The 16,214-nt window shown below is 32.8% G+C and overlaps 1 protein-coding gene across 1 annotated transcript in view; it reads left to right on the top strand.

Moving 5' to 3' along the window:
• Positions 1–16,214, top strand: part of LOC119633489 (glutamine-dependent NAD(+) synthetase) — a 104,651-nt gene that overhangs the window by 81,609 nt on the left and 6,828 nt on the right. The gene's annotated exons all lie outside the window — the stretch shown is intronic.

Here is a 16,214-nt window from a genome sequence, read left to right as displayed (position 1 = left end):
ACTCACAATAATTCACTTTGTCAAAGCGAAGTGCCTCTTATTGATAACAACAAATGCCATCGAAAATACTATCGAATACTAAACCAGCATTTCCGTCTGATTCATCAAACATGCACTCGAAACATGAACGGCATACCGATATATACAAACATATTTCAAATGAAATTCGTAAATATAAGGAACAAAAAATATCAAAAAAGAAGAAAACCAAGGAAATTCCTTGGTTACCCTTTACCTATTATTATACAAATTTTGTTTGATAGGTTACTGTACTGGAAACTAGCTACCCGCAAACAACAAATACACAATCCCATCCACACGAATATGTACAATGAAATTATATGATGATTGTAATTTTTTATACAAGTTGATCATTAAATCATTAAACTTAAAAAGGAATTCTGTGAGTGACTGAGACGATTTCGATAGCAGGAAGCCCTTCAACGTATTGAGATACACTTATAAATCATTTCGTTGCACGATTGACGACTATTGCAAATATTTGCATACATGAAAAAATTTGGTGACTTTTTCGTCTTCTTCTTTTTTGTAAAATCATTTTCATCAAAGCTATCCTCTTTCTTGCTCCATTCGTCAACTTCAGTTAACTTCAGTTAATTCTTTAGACAGACAAAAAAGAATGCAACATCCTTACCGTAATATCAAATACGAACAACTGCGTTCTTAAATATCTTATAGTAGGATCCTTTGATTACCACTAGGCAGCTTTAATGCAGTGAAACTGCACAATATTGACTTAACTGAGGTCATGTAAATTCTACATTTAGAACAAGGGCTTTTAGAACTTTAGCTTCACACAAAAGATTCTTTCCGCGGATGCCGACGGGAAGCATTTGTACTTGATAACTTCTAGACATTTTTATCGCAGCTTGCTTCTAACCAATTGCGTCCAATTTTGCCCTAAACTTTTGCATAGTCATAGCAAATGTGTGCATGTATGCGTGCGCCTATATTAGTTGTAACTTTCTAACATAATTTCTCCATTGATGGTATACGATAAACAAATATCGTGCTTGGCTGCATCATCGCAGGCTATTTAGCTGATCCAGACGGTTTTAGGTTCACTATTACGACATTTGTCGTGCCTATCAGTGTCCATTTGGTTGCTCTTAACGCTATTGTAATTACCGGTGAACGGCTACATGCTTAAAAGGAAGAGAGTGCATGCATGAAAAAAACATGCAAGACATGCTTGTTCCTGGATTTTTATATTTGCTGGCAGTGAAAGTATTATTCTAGCAAAAGGTAATCAAGAATTTATTTGCTAAACAGCAGCAAAATGCGCTGCTTTTTCGCTATTATCGGTTTAGTTATATAAAAGTGACACTTAAATGACTTTTAGACAAGTGATATCCATTTTCACACAATAATATTGATGTGCATTTAATCGCAATCTATTTCAATTTCGCGTAGGATTCAAAATATTTATTGCCTTGGCAGTCAAAATAATTTTCAAATTAATGACAAGAGCTGGGCCGTAATGTTGGCATGCTTGTGTAATTCATGGTATGCAGCAAATGTTTGTTTCTTCTCACGCGTTGTTTACAACGCTTTTTTCTCACACCTGTTCTACAGATTTAAATCACCGACAGCTGACTTGACTTCTGTCGCATTGAAAATTATACCGCTGTAATTCTCTAATTATTTGTGCATTTTATTAAATGCTTTTCCTTTTTTTCTTTGAATTTTATTTTTAACATGTAATATTTATTTGTCCCAGAGATTTAAAAAAAAAATATTTTTTTTATTTATTTTTTGATCGGGCTAAAGTATCGCTTAAGTTCTTTAATGATCATCTAATCAATCAAGTATGGACTTTATTCAAAATTCGAGTTCTCCGAGAGAGATTTTTGATTCTTATCAGAAAAAATCTCTTAATGGGTGAAAAATTCATTTACTTCTCATTTATCGTTCCCTGCCGAAAGGAATTAAAATACGATTTCTTCATTAAAGCTACTCACAGTTAAATTTATTTATTAAGCTTTGTTATTGAGTTGGCAAAAAAGCAATTTCGAGTGTTTGCATTTCCTTCTGCAGAGCTTTGTTATTCTGCTCTTACAGTTCAGAAATACTACCTAAAGCATTGCTGCCTTCAACTCGTCAACTTACAATACCATTTTCACGTTTTGCATGATAAGATGATAGTAATAAAATACTGAAAGTCTCCTTAGAGAGAGCTTTCGAGCGCTATTCATTTTCTCTTGACCCACTCTGCTCGTGGAACACTCATATTCCTAAGAATTGGATATGAAATTGATTTGCTTTTCATCCGTGCTCGGCTTAACGTTTTAATGACATTATGTTTGGAATGAATCGTTTATGCATAGACTCAATTGTATATATATTATAGTCTTTCTTTAGTTCGGGAAACAGGTTACATCATATTTTAAACGCCTTGTATCAAAGGCCACTAATGCTTGCTGTACTTTTGCGATTCAAATAATTCCGTTGAAGGCACAAAACGATTTGATGATGGAACAGTTAAGAACACCTTAAAGGAGAAATTGTATTGAGCTTGCTATGGATATGTTTAACACTAATCACTAATCCCTTGTCACTTTTGATATGTTATAATGACAAAACACATCGTAGGCTATATTCTCTACATGACACTTGTCTATGTGTACTTATAGCATTCATAACTGATTACTTGACAAGAAAATGAAAGAAGAATTCGTCATCGTGCACGATAGGATAGATTAAATAATACGTTTATGTCATTTTTCAATATAAGCAACAAACCATACTTAATATAATCTATCGTGTAATAAGATATAAGAGAGATAAGAGAGAGACAGTTTGCCTAAAATGACTGGGTGGATTATCGAATGAAACTAAAAGAAAATGTTTCCATCAAGGTCAAGTCTTAACTGCCTCTTTGACAGCAATTTCGAAGCTTATAACCAACTATGGATTATACACATTCCACAAATGAATGGATGGATACTGATGAAACGGGTATTCCGCTATCATTCAAGCAAAGTTATCATCCTTTCCGCCTGTATGTACAACAATGACAACATTAACGGCAACTAGGTTGTTTTGATGTTATGGCAAATAAGCTAACTCAATGGGCCCTATTAGTCTCAATTCATATCTAGATTTTGCGAGAAGTACTTAAAGCGAGTTGGAAAAAAGAAAAAACGAAAGAATTTCTTTCCCCAAAATTTCAATTTAAAAACTTGATCTTTAAGAAGGAATTCATAATAAATTTAATGCTTTTTTTATATGTATGCATCTATGGATGTGCGAAAAGTATATCTATATATATATATATATATATATATATATATAGTTTTTTATTCTCTACTTATGAACAACAATACACTGTCGCTTCACCATAAAACACAATATAATCGAGTGCTTGCCAAGGAAAAAAAGCTTGGTTTCTGGTAATTTTTTTTGTTTGCAGGACAAGTGAATGCAGTTTGTCGTATGTGTAAATACTTAACCGTCTTGTACATGCAGTCGCAGCGATTTCGTACCACATGTACAATAAAAGCCAGTAATTCTAGGAATTCATGCACGTAACATACGTAACGCATAGCATTCATTATAGGCGAACAGTTTAGGTCACATTTGCTGTTAAAGCTACATGTGACTTAAGTTACTCTTTAAAAACGTCTGTATATAAAATTTGTCCTCATCTTTAGGTATGACATAGACATACCTGTTTAAAGCCGTTCGTAGTCATTCGAAAACCTTCGAAAATGATCTCAACATTTTATTTCAACAAATAAGCAAAGCAAAGAAATTCATAACCAACATGAGAGCGATTTCGTTAAACCTCAAATCACTTGAAACAAATTTAAGAAAATAATTGGTGCGCAACGATAAAACAACGATAACAGAGACTTGAGAAGCGAGAAATATTTCGATAGGTGAGATCTTAAGTTATTATTGGACATAGGTAGATTTTATATGAATTTTGCTTCAATTTATGAGCGAATGTAGCCTACATTTAGCATTTTGTATGAGCAAGTGAATCATAAGAGCACTTATCTTACGAGTTGAAGTTTTGTTGAAAAGATCTACCGATAGACAGGCCAGTCATCACTGTTGGTCTCCAAAATCACTTTTTTTATGTTCTTTTACAAAACGGACGATATGTGCACACCACCTCTGCGAACACGATCTATTGTTAAACTTGTGAAGATAACACTTTGAATTTTTGTCGAAACACTCATACAATTTAATTTCTCAAACGTTTGTGGTATAAAGTAAAGGAATTTTTATAATAATATTTGTCCTTCTTGCACTCCGAACAACATCATCTTCAATTGTCTGTAAATCAAATAAAGACAAAGCAACAAATTTCAAACTGCAGTGTGACCATCGTGAATGACACGTTTACTATGAAGACTGTTATCTCTGCATATGATCTTTTACAATTTGTTTTGCACTCTCCTTCCTTGGACAGCCTGAATCGCACACAGGGCGAAAGGCTCTTAATACTCATGAGTGACGAAAATGCGTCCAAAATTGCCGATCTCCTCGAGCATCAGCGTAATGTGGGCAATGTTGTGCTTACGTACAAGTAAATTTAAAACAAGTATTCTAGGAAGATTACAGAAATATGTCCATCAATTAGATCCGATTAAAGTACTGCACGGCTTTCCAGGCCTTCCCAACCGTTCGACCTAGAATTACTTGTATACATACATGCATAATACACAACCGCTTTTCGTCGTTCTTTAATGATACTGAACGACTTTGGAACAAACTACCAGCAGTGATCTTGTCCACCGTACCGTAACTGATGTCTCCGTTTTCAAGACGAACTTTCACAAACACTATTCCCCCCTTTCACCCCCTCTCCCTCTTTTCCTTTAACCTGCACAGATCAACACTTTGAAAAAAAAAATAAAAATTTTTTTTTCGAAAAAGAGCTTACGTACTGTACGTACTACTGTACTACTTTGAACTTTTGAAAGTTCCCCTAGAAATTTTAATAGAAAAGGGGAAAAATGTGAATTCTAAGCAAGGTGTGTGCATAAATTTTTCCAAATGCTTCATTAGCATTCATTGTCTTCATTGTCAAAGTAAAAAAGGAAAAGAAACGATTTTGTATTTGAGAATTAGAATACAAGACAAAATACAAGAACTTTAACCAATGGGTTTGCGCGCTCTTCCTAACACTATGATTGGGAAATATACGGGATGTCATCATTATCTATGTAAAATTGACTTTATACTTTCTGTCATATCTTGTCTAAAGAAAGAAAAGGAAATATTTTTGGATTTTTTTTTTTTTTTGTCTTTGAAAATTCCTAATTACAGAAATGTTAACGGAAAGAGTTATCTATTCATGCGTGTTCAGCAAATTTCGAATATTAAAATTAAGAAAGAAAGAAGGGTGCAAGTAATTACTCACCAGTACCAGCATTCATATCGTTTACGGTTGTTATTATCAGGCACGCAGACACTCAAGTACACTCACACGGCGATTTGCATTAATTTGTTAATAATTCTTTCGGATCGTTTCGAATAGTTTAAAAAATATAAATATATTTCAAAAAATATACATATGTAGGTGGCTGCTCCTACATATCAAAATACAGCATATAATAGAGAGACGAGCAAATGGTTTTCTTTACTTTCCTTCCACTTTACGAGACGGTCTATTCGCATAATTTGAGTGAAATTTCGCCTTTTTCTTTATATGTAAATAGTTGCTGCTAATAAAACAACAACAAAAAAAAAAAAAAAAAGAAAAGCCACAAGACCAGCAGACGTGCGTCCAAAGAGTAGCCAGAACAGGGAACACCAATTTACTCTTACTTTTTTATCAATTCAAACATTCGTCGAAATCTTCTCGCGAACAATATTGTCATCTATGTTCACAATGCAGAAATTTATTTTATTTTATTTTGTTTGCTTTCAAACGTGCATTTTTGCCAAAACGCGGTATATTTCAAATGATATAACAAAAAAAAAAAGGTAAACAAATAAAATCCGCGATATAAAAAAAAAATGTAGAAAAATAATATCAATTTTTTTTCACAAAATATTTTCTTTTTAGTGTTTGACAATAAAATAAATACTAAATAAAAAAAATTTTGATATAATTGACAATTTTCGGTTGAAAACATTAGTGTTTTTTTTTTTTTTTTGACATTTATTGCTTGGTTTAGTATTTTGAATTTTGTTTTTTTCAAAAACTTTCTATTCGTTTAGTTTTCTATCGCAAAAAAAAAAAAAATTCTTTAAAATTACATTATACTCAAAAAAGAACACTTGTTCACTGGCGGCCAATTGAATTAAATCTAATTAAATTCTTTAAATATAAAATAACGTTTACCATAAGGGGAAAATTTCACTTTTTGCTGCGAATGCACAGGATATGGATTGCATGTCCTGTGCTATGCATTATACATTTATACGTTATACGCTATAAATAGCATTTAGAAGCATTATATAGGCAAAGTCAATAAACTCTTGCATCGCATATAATTGGCTAACAGAGAAATTATGGCTTCAAGCCTTAAACTGGGACAAATCAAAAAGAAAAAAAAAAAAAAAAAGCTCTTACGCGCCCATAAAACGAACCTTGTATAGCTATGCGCTACATACAGTGAAACTACTCGCATATTCTTTTCATTAACAGTGCAACGTAAGTGCACAATTAACCTGCTTGAGAAGTATAAATATGCCATGTTATCTGGTCTGCCTCCAGTACGCCTGGATGGATGTTAATATAGTGATGTAGAACATTTGGTACACTTCTCTTATATCCTTCTAAAGAGATACGGTAATGAATAAAATTAAATTTGTCTCGCAATGAATCTTAGATACTCTATTGCTAGAATGAAATATTTGGCTGCTTTGCTTTGAGGTCAGTTTTCCATTCATCACTTAACGGATTGTAATTTATTGACAGAAAAGATTATCGTTTCTTTTAAATTGGACGTGAACACGAATCACAACATTCATCGAAAACAAGCAAAAATATTACCAATCGGTCATGGTCGGCCGTGAAATACCCTACACCACTTCAGTTAATGTAGTTATTCTTATAACAACTTTTCAAAAGTCGAAAAAGTGATCCAATTCGAACCACTTTTAACAGCGTTGGTCTTTAGGCTAAAATATCATCAAAATATCTCAGCAATTGCATTAAACATAAAAGTACGCGGCCAGGCATTAGTAGAATAAGCGAACCGATAGACGGACAAACTTAGATGGGTGTTGTGCACATCTTCATTTTCGGCTATAAATAGAAGGATATCACAAAATCTGTATAGAAAGTAGTTAACTTCTTTTTTGTAAAATCATTAAACCACATTCTTGATCTTATCACTGGGAAAGTTACATATACATATATTGAACTTAATGGTCGGTATTCCTTCACATTCTTAATAATCGTAAAGTTTTTTGATTATTAAGGGGTTTATCAGCATAATTTCCAAACAGAATCTTCATATATCTATTTGCCAGCACTTCTAACTTTTGGCTTTTGTGGGAAAATTTGTGGGCGTATCACTCCCGCTTTTAAATTCTAAAGTCGTATCTATTATTTGCTAGCATCGGCTTTCCGTTTGATTTTAAGCGCCTGAAAGTGATTTCATTACAAATGATAGACGGACGGACGGACGGACGGACGGAAAGCTAAAAAAATTTGATTTAAAAAAAAAAAAAAAATGCAGTCTTTGGAAAATCTGCATTTTTAAAATCCAGGAAACCTGCTAGTTTCCTTGCTGCGTTCTACATATATAATAGGAAATCCATTATACTTTTGTACTTGCGTTATGCTTATATAAAAATCGGAATAATATTTCATGTAGTTTCGACTCCATAAGCAAAGCTTTTCACTTTCTAATGTACTCTAAGTAGATTGGACCCATTTTCAAGTTTAATCAATGATGATAAGAGTCAATTTTTGTAAGAGTTTCAATGGCTTATGCTTAGACAGACGTATTTACACAATTTACACAATGTTACGCTAATTGATGATTAGAAACTTGCTATTAATTTATTCCTTGATGTTACAAACTGGATGACAAACTTATTGCACTCTTATTTTTTCTTGGATTGATAATGTGTAGATTCAAATTTTAAAAATGAAACCAATAGTTTATACATCTCCACCGTTTAGCAATTACAAGACTTTAAGGGAGGATTACTTCATCCGCAAGATAGCATCTGTAAGTTCAACTCGGCAAATGCCTAAACGGTTAACCGTTGCGACCTCTCTGACAAATATGTATAAATTTACGAGGCCAATGGCAGCGAACTGGTTAAGGTATATTGTTATTGTTATCTGAAAATCAAGTGTTTTTTTATTTGTCGCCTTAATAGATGAATTATTAAATTATCCAGAATATGTGAAAAAAACTGAAGAAAAGTTCTCTTCTTCCGAAAAGGCTGGCTGTGTCAAGTAATTAACCGCTGGGAAGTTAAACCCTAATATCCTGGCTGTGACAGCTGTTTTTAGATTGTTTCCCAACCAATATATAAATGTTGGCTTCTGGCCCGCTTCCTCTAGGCGACAATTGAATGGTCTTCTTTAAGTGCAGGCACGTAGAAAGTTTTCGATATATTAATTTCAATATTATTTACTAAGAAAGGATTGCCTTCTTCTTTTGCTCGAAAATATTGAAGTGTTCCATTCAAATACTCTCCAATCGAAGAAAAATCAATATTTTCAAAATGTCTTATGTACTGCACATTCCTATGCACAGGTAGCATAAACGATATTTCCTTTTTTTTTATTTCTTTGGATTCAAATATGCATCAATGATGTTGTGATGTGCCGCAGGGTTACTTAAATTAAATCTGCTTTGCAAGGATGGCTTTTGTGTTGCAAGTTTTTAATCAATTTTAAAAATTAATTTTTTTTTTTCTTTTATTGTATAAATAAATAAATGCTTAATAACTTCTTCGAATATTATTATTTGATTATATCTATCGTTTCATCTCCAACTCGGTCTTATCCCTTATACAATTCATATCTCTCTGTTCATGTCTATATACATTTTTATATAATTGCTAGATGACGTAGAGATTCTTTGCGCGGCAAGACAAACTAAATCGATTTCGTTTAAGTACGACATCGGTAATATACGGATGTTGCAAAGAACACCTTTTACTGTATTCGGTAGAGAAGTTAGCCTATGACCAATATAGACATCGTTTCAATTTTTGCAAAAGACTCTTAGTCGATTAAAAAGTTCGTAATTGAATTTGCATTGGCTAAGCTTTGATGGACGTATAGAAATATTGAATTTAATCTCATTTAACAAAGCTGGCGAGTCGATAATACCATTTAACAACTTAATCAAAAAGCTTAAGCCTAAGACAAATTTACGTTTCTCAAGTGAAAGTAAGGATATAAGAAGTAATCCCCATATTTTCGTAATGTGGAAGATCGACATCGATGTCGTGAATATACTACATCTAAGTTGCATACGTTTTTCTCAACAACTTTAGCTGCACTCTCCAGTCTCGATATGATCAATTATGCAATCACGGTACACGCCTTTAATTAAAAAAAATATTGAAAAAAGTCTTAGCATACAATCGAAGATTTTATAGAATCGAAAACATTAAAAAGCAAATATCAGGAAATTTTAGGAAAAGCAATTTTGAAATCAAAAAACACGAAAATAGCGAGATGCTAACGAAAACTATGCATGAAATTTAAACTGACACGTTTTATATGAAAGACTCTTCGCACACTTTATGGAATTTTCATCTGGGGGGTTATACATGTTACAAGCGTTTAATAAAATTAATATATATCCCGCATGCAGGTTAGAAAAACCAAGTACAGTCCAAAAGTAATAACTTTTTTAATAGTAAAAAATCAACTGGATTAAGGTAGCCTAGCCAAGCGTAAGACACATACTTAACTGAAAATAGTTTCGTATCCTTATTTATAAGCGGACTTTTCACATAAAACTCTCTCTCCCTCTGCGGAGGTTCTCGAAGTGTACAAGTACGAACATATTAGTGGATGATGGCTCATTATTAAATATGCTACACCACTTCGATTAACACATTTATTTATTTATATAATGACTTTTCAAAATAAGGCGTTTTATGCGAAATGATCGGAAAAGTGGTCCAATTAGAAGTTATTTTCAATAGCGTTGGATTAAAGCATGTCCCTGTACCGAATTTCCGAATTGAAAATATTGCAAAAATTACAAGACGGATAGACGGACAGATAGGCGAAGTGATCCTGAATCGCTCATTATAATAAAGGGTAAGTCTCTCTGAAATCCTTTTGTTTGTTGTATACTACATTCGCACAAATTTAATATGCCCTTATACCAAAAATGGGGCAAGCTTTCGATTTATGCGCAACATTCGCACATTGCATCATAATATATATATACGATGTATTTCATATATCTCCTAAAAAGCCAGGTATATGTACAAACTTTTATATCAACATAAAAACTTTCTTTGCGTGTGTGTAGAAGTTTATTTACTTTGTTTTTTTACTTTTTCTCAAATAATAGCAAGTACTTACTCCCTTTAGACATGCTTCGCATACCTATGAAATTAAGCAGCTATTAACGAACTATCACAATGGCCATGTCAATTGCACTTGCTCTAGACACCTATCACTAGAGAGCTCTGAATTTCAAATGGACTTTGGCTTGCAAATCAAATTTGGTTAGCTTTTAAAAAGATATTGAAATTTTGGCCTTTTTTTTTTTTTTTCTTTTTTTGTAAGATTTCTTTAATTCTTTGTTCGTTGTAGATCTTTTTGTTGTTGCACTGATTCAAAATCCCTTAAGATATCAAATTTTTACTGGTTTTAAACATTTTAAATGTTATTAAACATGAAGACAGACGGATGGACAGGTGAATAGATATGGCGTACATGATTAAACAGATTTCTAATTTCACATTAAGCGAAAATGACGGAGTATTTTTTTATATTTTATAAAGTAAGTAATCCGTACTCTTAGGCGTTACAAACGGAACGATTATATTGCTATGTCTTTTGGTTTTGTTAATGAACACAAAAATAGATTGTTTACACGTTTATTTGTATAAAGTTGATTGTATTATTTACTAATATAACACGCACACATTCAAATGGCACACATTCATCTAAACAAACATTTTTACTGTAACAAAAAGAAAATGCGGGTAATAATCAACTTCAATTTGTACTTTTTCTTATTATCGTAACGAAGCCAGTAATGTAAGAACCGCAGTAATGTACAAACGCACGCATACTCTGGAAATATGAAAATTCTTGCACAAAACCGACTATGAAATCAAAGAAGAGCCAAAGGCTACATATTTGACCGTAATTTTTTTTTTTTTAACCACCTTTCATATTCACATATGTTGCAGTCAGCGTCAAAGTATTTCAAAGGACGAACAGAAACCAAATTAAAGTGCTCATGCTATACTTTCTGCAACCACCATATCCAAAAACGATATGAATATATGTTTCGCATGTGTTATACACTCGTATGCGTAGATTGCAGTAAAAAAACGTTGCAACAGTGGAAAGATTGTTACTTTAATTAAATCGAAACTTTCGCTATCTGAGACTTGCATAATTATATTAAAAAAGTAATTAATAAATTCGCCCCTTGGAGGGAATCTTTCATGTGCATTTTATATTCGTCATTTCATGATCGGGGGAATAGAAAACAAATAAAATTCTGCTCTGTCAATGACAATTGAATCTTCTAATTCTACCACCTGATCTATATGTATACGATATGTGACAAAAAAATCGTTTACATTTCAGATTTCAGTATTCAAATATCTGTTACGAAAATTCTCATCAAATATCTTCAAAGTGTTTCACCGAACTATAATATATACACATTACTCTTAGGTAATGTACATAGAAAAAGGATTAACGCGATTATACTTATTTTCGTAATAAAATTCCCAAAAATTATATTTGCTTTCCAAGTAAGAACATACTTTTCGTGGTAGCTTTTATATGGAAGAAGGACTAGACCGTGCACTGACCTGATCCAAAGTTAGCAGAGTTAATTTTCCACTCGGAAACCTTATTATTATATTCACCTGTTTTCCTCATAAGGTGGTAAAAATTAGACTTTATTGACATAGAAAAGCTTAGTTTTCGTGAACAATCTGTTACGGGGTGAGGTCTCAAAAGTAACACTATACGATACAATTAATTTCTACGTCAAATTACTTTCATCATGAAATATTCAATGGAAAAAAGACGACCCTTTCGTTCTATAAAGGTGCATAGTTTTCATCAGAATCCTTATACGCGATGGGCTATAGAAAATAGAAGAAATTCTTTTACTTTTGTCAAAATATATTGAAAATTGCAAACATTTTTTATAAGATGACTGTTTCAAAATAAGGCACGATCCAATCCATTTTCAATAGAGATTTCTCTCTCGTCTCTCGTGCCAATACCCGTCAATATACCAACCATTGAACGCAAAAATACATAGAAGAACATCACACGTACAGACGGAGAGATGCCTTGCATAAGATAAAGAAAACAATTCGAAACCGAACGGTATAATTAAACGTGAGCCTATCCTAAGCCGTTCTGATGCTAGATGAATGCACATAGACTTAATCGTGCTTTGTATCTCACGTGATGTAGGATATAATGATCACCATCTTCCAACGGTAGTTGCTGCTGCTATTTGTTATACAATACTGTGCAATTTTCAAATATAGAAAATAGTGTTAGCAAATCAAAGTTCTCCCTGAAGCGAATATAATTGCTTGTTCGTTTTTCTCCTCTTTTTTTTTTTTTTCTTAAATGCTATCTCAAAGGAAAGTTGTACATTCATGAGTGCAATAATTTATTATAATAAACGAAAAAATAGTTAAAATAAGAAATTCAAGTTTGACTTTTCAGATAACGATTTAATTATCGAAACACTCAATCATTTACTCAATCTCTCATCGGATACCCCATATTCAATTTCTCATTAAAAATTCTTGAGAAACAAAAAGAGCAAATTTGAAATGAATTGCTTTGAAATCACTTTACTGCATTTGATATTGAAAGGCAAAGGAAAGAAGAAGATATTTAATATAAGGGAGATAGAAAAAATGACCCCATAAAGTCAAATATACATTGGCTTAGAGGGTATAATAAGATGAACACATGTACAATGTTCATGTGTGCATACATACAAACAAATAAATATCTTTAGCTTTCGTGCCTTGATTGCCTCAAAAGGCTAACGAAACTCTGAAGAAAACAAAAAATGAAAAAAAATAAAAACAACTACGCTGAACTGCAGTCGACTGCTTGATTGACTTAAAAAAAAAAAAGGAAAAAAAAAATTATATTAACTTTCGAAAACTTTATTTATTTGTTCCCGACCGATATGTCCTTTCGAATCTACTTAGACATGGACTTTTGATTATCAGTTTGTCAGGTATCATGAAAGTATTAACAAAAATATATGTGTATTAAGTAGCAAAAGTTCATTGGCGAAGGAAAAACAAAAACAAAAACAAAATGAAGCGTATTGTAGAATATTCGGTTGAGTTTTTGTTTCGGCCGGAAAAAAAATCGAAATGAAATCCTTGTACTATCTTTTAAAAAGGGTAACCGAGTATATAAGTGAATGTGATGTGTCTGTGCAATAATTCTTACCTAAGTGGATTGCCATAAACTGTACGATTTCGCAAGTTAAGTCCGTTTCCTTTTCAATTAGGGCTGAGAGCTTGTCAATAGGCACCTTTTGTGCGTAACAGCTCTAAACAATTTTCATACAAAATTTTATCATTTATTGATGAATACAAATACAAATACAAATACAGACAAGTAACGATGCTACAATCGAGCAAGGCCGACAATTAGGTACCGTACACCGTTTCGCCTAATACAGATATTCATTCACTTATTTTGATGACAATACGCAATATGCACAAAATGCACAATGACAAAATACAATTATACGCATTTGCATGTAAAGGTGATTTTCTCATGAACGCCTGCATATTGAAGGATACTCAAAACGTCGTATGACGTGGTCCAAATATCGCAAACTTCATTCATTTTCCCGAAAATTTTATCAAGTTTTTATCACATCAGGGTGTGCTTTTCGTGATAACGCCTATATATTTCGGGGTCTAAAAAATACACTTGTGCAGTGCAAATTCCTTACCATTACTTTTTTTTTTGCTAAATTGGAAAAACATTCCTCATAAAACATAAGCAATTACGCATTTTTGGCATATAAGGATTTACCAAACGGGGCCATAAAATATACCTACGTGGCCCAAATTTGGTAAGGTTGACTTCCTGTCAATTTGCCATGATGAACCACTTTTCACAATGAAATATTGAAACTTTGATCTTCTTACCATATAAAGGTTCAGTTTTGATAAGAGCAATTCTATGGCAGGCGTTTCAAAAAATTTCCCCAACCGAACCAGAATTTTCACTTCAATTTAGAATTTCGAAGTACTATCACTCAGCTAGTGTTGCCGAGAAATTTTGAAAATTTGCAATGCTTAAGTGTTTTAACAATATGATCGATCCGAATCATTTTCAATAGCGTTCGCCCTAGGGTCAAAACACTTCAGTGTACCAAGTTTCATCAAAATATCGCAAAAATTACGACCTGTAAGTATAACAGAAGCATATACGATTAACAGACGGATAGAAAAGCTTAGATCGCTAAAATAAAAATTTAGTCTGTTGTAAGCACTTCTGGGTGTTACATACGTCCACGCAAACTTAATATACTCTGTACCACAAATGATGTAAGATATAAAAATACATATATTCAGAACCTGAATTACTTCCTTTTATTTGATAGGTTTTCAATTATTCCATATTATTTTCTTCGCTTGTTTCATAACTTCACGAATTGATCCCAAATCTCTATGCGTTAATATGTGGCTTAAGGGGTTTCCTTAAGAGATTATCAACAAAGATTTTTATCATCTTCAAAAAGTATTTCTTGGTTGATAGCTTTTTTAACTAAGCTTCGCGGAAGGCCTTAGCTAACGCATCGAATCTATATGTTTAAACGGGTTCAAATTGATTGTAAAACTTAATTAAATACGAACGAAAAAGCAAACGAAATGAACGGAAAAAACGTACGCAGAAGATGCAAAGTAAAGAAACTAACCTAAGTGACCCAATTTACAAATCATAAAAATACTATTGAAAACTGATTCATGTAAAGCCCTTAAACTAAAAGTAGAAATTTTAAAAGTTGAGGAATCGTCAATCGAGAGAAAGGGAGCAACGCTTCTTGGCTTATGAGAGTTATGTTCAAATTATATGAAGCAAGAAGAAAGTTTAGGACTCTATTGACACAGGTAACATGAAGAGGAAATATTTCGACGAACCGTAGCGCTAGACGCTGGGCAAAGGCTGCCACGATTCATGTTAATCTGACAAACAAAACCGAACACTTTTCTTTGTATTTTCAAATTGCGTTTATCATTGTCATCGTTAGTACTCTTATTCTTACCTTATTTATTTCTTTTTTTTTTTTACTTACTATTACCTTCGACTTGAAATCATTATTCTTCATTTCGGGCTATCAACTGTCTAAAGTACATCGTGATCTTCTAAAATATACTCAAACAATCAGTACAGACCAATGTAAACAGAGATTGCTGTAATCAAGCCGGAAGTCAAAGCGAAAGGACAGCATAGGTTAAGCAAGCGCTTTTCTCAATTACATCCAATACTGTTCGTTTCGACAAATACCGCAACTGTGTAAGCGATTAGCACCTTAGTTCTTTCGAAGGCATCAATAAAAATCTTAATTATGAAATTCCTGTAAACGACAGAGGTTTCTTTCACATTACAATACGTATGGAATTAGAAAAATGAAGGTAGTTCTAGCGGTCGTTTAACTCTGCTTTAAGTAACACACACTAAAGTTGAGAAAAACTTAATTGAAAGAAAACAGAATGAAAAGGTTTCGTATCAATTGCGGGAGTCGCAAACTAAATTTCTGGTCTCATTGGAGCCACTATACCTTTCGTTTAAGAACAGGAAACCCAATGCTATTACTGCAAATGTATTCCAAAGTTGGGCGAAATAATCGAAATTATTTTAAAACCCTACTGCTAAAATAAGAACCGTTCATATCTTTACATACGCAAATGTGTGAAATTATAAATGTGTGCTTGTATGTATGGCATCATAGAAAAACAATTCTTTGTTTTTACAATCTATCCACCACACTTCAATCCAAGCAGTCCTATAAAATAAAAGACGAGGCATTTGCACAGTTTGC

This window comes from Glossina fuscipes, unplaced genomic scaffold (assembly GCF_014805625.2).
Source record: "Glossina fuscipes isolate IAEA_lab_2018 unplaced genomic scaffold, Yale_Gfus_2 0, whole genome shotgun sequence".
In the NCBI taxonomy this organism is placed as follows: domain Eukaryota; kingdom Metazoa; phylum Arthropoda; class Insecta; order Diptera; family Glossinidae; genus Glossina; species Glossina fuscipes.
Note: the sequence above shows the minus strand (reverse complement) of the source record. Positions and strands in the feature narration are given on the sequence as shown.